This window comes from Arachis stenosperma, chromosome 5, assembly GCF_014773155.1.
Source record: "Arachis stenosperma cultivar V10309 chromosome 5, arast.V10309.gnm1.PFL2, whole genome shotgun sequence".
Classification (NCBI taxonomy): Eukaryota; Viridiplantae; Streptophyta; class Magnoliopsida; order Fabales; family Fabaceae; genus Arachis; species Arachis stenosperma.
This window is the reverse complement of record NC_080381.1, coordinates 104718286-104724285: the sequence shown is the minus strand read 5'-3', so window position 1 is coordinate 104724285 and position 6000 is coordinate 104718286.

Sequence of the window (6000 nt, the reverse complement as noted above, 5' to 3'; positions counted from 1 at the left end):
ACTCAATTTTTGAGGTGGAAAGAACTTTGCCAAGAAGGCATTGACTAGCTTTTCCCATGAGTCCAGGCTTTCTTTAGGTTGTGAGTCCAACCATGTCCTAGCTCTGTCTCTTACAGCAAAAGGGAATAGCATAAGTCTGTAGACTTCAGGGTCAACCCCATTAGTCTTGACAGTGTCACAGATTTGCAAGAATTCAGCTAAGAACTGATGAGGATCTTCCAATGGAAGTCCATGGAACTTGCAATTCTGTTGCATTAGAGAAACTAATTGAGGCTTAAGCTCAAAGTTGTTTGCTCCAATGGCAGGGATAGAGATGCTTCTCCCATAGAAGTCGGGAGTAGGTGCAGTAAAGTCACCCAGCACCTTCCTTGCATTGTTTGCATTGTTGTTGTTTTCGGCTGCCATGTCTTCTTCTTTGAAGATTTCTGTTAGGTCCTCTACAGAGAGTTGTGCCTTAGCTTCTCTTAGCTTTCGCTTCAAGGTCCTTTCAGGTTCAGGATCAGCTTCAACAAGAATGCCTTTGTCTTTGTTCCTGCTCATATGAAAGAGAAGAGAACAAGGAAATATGGAATCCTCTATGTCACAGTATAGAGATTCCTTGAGGTATCAGAGGAAAAGAAAAATAGAAGACAGAGGTAGAAAATTCGAACTTATCAAGAAAGATGGAGTTCGAATTGTGCATTGAGGAATAGTGTTAGCCCATAAATAGAAGGATGTGAGAGGAGGGAAGGTAATTTTCGAAAATTAATTAAAAAGATTTTAAAAACATTTTGAAAAACACTAATTTATTTTCGAAAATAAGAGTGGAAAAGAAATCAAGTGATTTTTGAAAAGGATTTTGAAATTAGAAGTCAAAAAGATTTGATTGAAAACTATTTTGAAAAAGATGAGGTTAAGAAGATATGATTGGTTTAAAAAAAAATAAGTGATTGAGAAGATATGATTTGAAAACAATTTTAAAAAGATTTGATTTTAAAAAAATAATGACTTGCCTAACAAGAAAAGATATGATTCAAACATTAAACCTTTCTCAACAGAAAAGGCAACATACTTGAAATGTTCAATCAAATCATTAATTGTTAGCAAGTATCTTTGAGAAAGGATAGAAATTGATTTTGAAAACATTTGATTGAAAAGATATGATTTGAAAAAGATTTGATTTTGAAAAACTTTGAAAACTTGAAAAAAATTGATTTGAAAACAAAATCCTCCCCCTTGTGCCATCCTGGCGTTAAACGCCCAGAATGGTGCACATTCTGGCGTTTAACGACCAATGCACTACCTTTTTGGGCGTTAAACGCCCAACCAGGCACCCTGGCTGGCGTTTAAACGCCAGTCTGTCCTTCTTCACAAAACGCCCAGCTTTTTCTGTATAATTCCTCTGTTGCATGTTCTGAATCTTCAGTTCCCTGTACTATTGACTTGAAAATAGAACCAAGATCAAATAAACAATGCATGCAAGACACCAAACTTAAAATTAGACACTAGACTCAAACAAGAAACATAAAATATTTTTGGTTTTTATGATTTTGAAAATTTTTTTTTTGTGTTTTTTTCGAAAATTATATGGAAATAGAAAATAAAAGTTTCAGAATTCTTAATTTGGATTCCAGGAATCATTGCAATGCTAGTCTAAGACTCCGGTCCAGGAATTAGACATGGCTTCACAGCCAGCCAAGCTTTCAAAGAAAGCTTCGGTCCAAAACACTAGACATGGCCAATGGCCAGCCAAGGCTTAGCAGATCATTGCTCCAATAGCAAGATTGATAGAGATCAATAAGCTCTTGTGATGATCAGTTGAAACCTCGGTCCAATAAGATTAGACATGGCTTCACAGCCAGCCAGACTTCAACAGATCATCATGAAACACTAGAATTCATTCTTAAGAACTCTGAAGAAAAATACCTAATCTAAGCAACAAGATGAACCGTCAGTTGTCCATACACGAAACAATCCCCGGCAACGGCGCCAAAAACTTGGTGCACGAAATTGTGATCAATACTTTTCACAACTCAAATAATCCCCGGTAATGAATCCAAAAACTTGGTGTTCAATACCATGGCATAAACACAACTTCGCACAACTAACCAGCAAGTGCACTGGGTCGTCCAAGTAATAAACCTTACGCGAGTAAGGGTCGATCCCACGGAGATTATTGGTATGAAGCAAGCTATGGTCACCTTGTAAATCTTAGTCAGGCAGACTCAAATGGGTATAGTGATATACGAATAAAACATAAGGATAAAGATAGAGATACTTATGTAATTCATTGGTAGGAATTTCAGATAAGCGTATGAAGATGCTTGGTCCCTTCCGTCTCTCTGCTTTCCTACTGTCTTCATCCAATCCTTCTTACTCCTTTCCATGGCAAGCTTATGCAAGGGTTTCACCGTTGTCAGTGGCTACCTCCCATCCTCTCAGTGGAAATGTTCAACGCACCCTATCACAGCACGGCTATCCATCTGTCGGTTCTCGATCAGGCCGGAATAGAATCCAGTGATTCTTTTGCGTTTGTCACTAACGCCCCGCCTTCAGGAGTTTGAAGCACGTCACAGTCATTCAATCATTGAATCCTACTCAGAATACCACAGACAAGGTTAGACCTTCCGGATTCTCTTGAATGCCGCCATCAGTTCTTGCCTATACCACGAAGACTCTGATCTCACGGAATGGCTGGCTCATTTGTCAGGCGAGCACTCGGTTGTCAGGCGATCAACCATGCATCGTGTATCAGGAATCCAAGAGATATTCACCCAATCTAAGGTAGAACGGAGGTGGGTGTCAGTCACACGTTCATAGGTGAGAATGATGATGAGTGTCACGGATCATCACATTCATCAAGTTGAAGAACAAGTGATATCTTGGACAAAGAACAAGCGGAATTGAATAGAAGAACAATAGTAATTGCATTAATACTCGAGGTACAGCAGAGCTCCACACCTTAATCTATGGTGTGTAGAAACTCCACCGTTGAAAATACATAAGAACAAGAGTGATCATTGGCTTCGGCCCCAGAGAGGGAACCAGAAGAACCAAGATGAAAATACAATAGTAAAAGGTCCTACTTATAGAAAACTAGTAGCCTAAGGGTTACAAAGATGAGTAAATGACATAAAAATCCACTTCCGGTCCCACTTGGTGTGTGCTTGGGCTGAGCAATGAAGCATTTTCGTGTAGAGACTCTTCTTGGAGTTAAACGCCAGCTTTTATGCCAGTTTGGGCGTTTAACTCCCATTTTGGTGCCAGTTCCGGCGTTTAACGCTGGGAATTCTGAGGGTGACTTTGAACGCCGGTTTGGGCCATCAAAGCTTGAGCAAAGTATGGACTATCATATATTTCTGGAAAGCCCAGGATGTCTACTTTCCAACGCCGTTGAGAGCGCGCCAATTGGGCTTCTGTAGCTCCAGAAAATCCATTTTGAGTGCAGGGAGGTCAGAATCCAACAGCATCTGCAGTCCTTTTCAGTCTCTGAATCAGATTTTTGCTCAGGTCCCTCAATTTCAGCCAGAAAATACCTGAAATCACAGAAAAACACACAAACTCATAGTAAAGTCCAGAAAAGTGAATTTTAACTAAAAACTAACAAAAATATACTAAAAACTAACTAGATCATACTAAAAACATACTAAAAACAATGCCAAAAAGCGTACAAATTATCCGCTCATCAATGATCGAGAACCGACAGATGATTAGCCATGCAGTGACAGCGCACCTGGACCATTTTTACTGAGAGGATGGACGGTAGCCATTGACAACGGTGATCTCCAACATACAGCTTGCCATGGAAAGGAGTAAGAATGATTGAATGAAAGTAGTAGGAAAGCAGAGATTCAGAAGGAACACAGTATCTTCATGCGCTTATCTGAAATTCCCACCAATGAATTACATAAGTATCTCTATCTTTATTTTATGCTTTATTTATCTTTATATTCGAAAACCATTATAACCATTAGAATCCGCCTGACTGAGATTTACAAGATGACCATAGCTTGCTTCATACCAACAATCTCCGTGGGATCGACCCTTACTCACGTAAGGTTTATTACTTGGACGACCTAGTGCACTTGCTGGTTAGTTGTACGAATTTGTGAAGAATGTGTGTGAACCATAGTATTGTGCACCAAGTTTTTGGAGCCATTGATAGGAATTGTTCGAGTTGTGAAAAGTATGAGTCACCATTTTGCCTATCATGGACATTGACTGAGATAGAGACAGCGGTACAAAATGCTTATCTCAGGACCAATGTCGAGAATCGAGCAACAAACCGACACATGAGCTCATGACCTGTATAGGACTAGACATGTATCACATTTGTTTGTGCATATTTGTTTGTGATTGTGTTTTCTATGATTGTGTATGCTTGTGATTAGATTCTATGTTCTGTAATTGCTGAGTTGGATTATACTTTGTTGACTGTTGTTATTCACTGAGAATATAATGAAACGAACTTAACTTCTAATCCCGACCCTACTAAGAACTCCCCAGTTCTTACCCCCTATCTTCACCCCTTTCAGCTACAGGTGTAAAGGTTTAGCGCGAAGCTACAAGAACATAGAATATTATGTTTACAAATTGAGTTGTTAGATTTTATTTTTCCCTCATCATTTATTGTCTTAGTTTTTAGAGGAGTATGAGTTGTAGTCGAGGATCTTTGATTAAGTCTTTGTATATAATGCTATGTGGATATATATATCCTTGTGATTAAGTAATAAAAAGAAAAAACTCTTTCATTTTCTTAATTAAAGTTTCAGTTCATAAGGCTCAATATTAAATAAATATAGTACAAAATAAAATGATTTAGAGGTAAGTAACATCTAAGCATTAGGTACGATCATGAGGTGCTAAAAGTTAGGGTGTTACAGGTAATGTTATTATCTGAGAAAGAAAATTTTACGATTTTTGCACCCTTCTTCCCTTTAAGTAGGAAACACTTGATGAAATAATTTGAAACAATTAGTATATTGAGAAGAATGAAAGGATTATGATAGTTGCTCAACTCTACTTTTATATAGGCAGATTACTGATCCATGCTTTGCTATTGATTTGTGATATGATATTGTTGATTATTATCCCTTCTGAATGTAATGGTATTTTTGCCCCGCTATATTCGCTGCATCACATCCTCTATTTTAACCATCAGTCGCCTTCTTCAACTGTATCACATCAAAATATAACTCATTTTATAGTCAAATACAATTCACTTACAATTACTTGTTTGTGGTTCAATTTATTAACTCGTAGGAGTTGTACAATGCTTTTAGGTAGAAATATTAAAGAAAAATCCTTGTTCAAAGTTAATTTCCAATTATTAACACCATCTATTCTTTTATGTGCATTATAGGAGACCTTCACCCCATATTTTCTTTTTTTCTTTAATACAACTTAGATTATCTTTCAACCACATTCCATTTGCTTATGCATATCGTTGCATGATTGTGTACCTAGGTATCCTCCAAGGTTCTTGAGGAAAAATCTCTGCCCCTAACCGCTATTAATCTCCTATTCATAAACCTTGGATCTTTTGTTTTAACTTAAATTTTTTTGACGTGATAATATTTATGCTTTTATCTTTTTTTTTTTGAAATGTTCATCTAATAATTTTCCTTTGAGCATGTGAAATGATTCATAGTTTTATCCATTGTTGATGAATGTCCTATTTGATTTTGTTCCAAATCATTCTCTTAAATCTTCATGAACATTACCATTTACTTTAGTGGCCATCTCTTGTGAGTTTTATACTTCTTTTATTCAATTTGAACTTGTTTCGACTTAATACTCCATCTTTCTTTTGTTGTTGTTTCTATCGAAGTTCATTGATTCAGATTTCCTTGTTAAGATGCGAATTGACTTTCTTTCTAGAACATTTCATTGTTTCTGTACATCGTTGCTTAGTTGTGATCCTACGCATCCTTCTGAATTCTTGCGAACACCATCTATGATGTTTTTTCTTGTCTTCCTAAGTTTTGTATCCCATTGAGTAAACTCAAGCTTGTTTTGTTG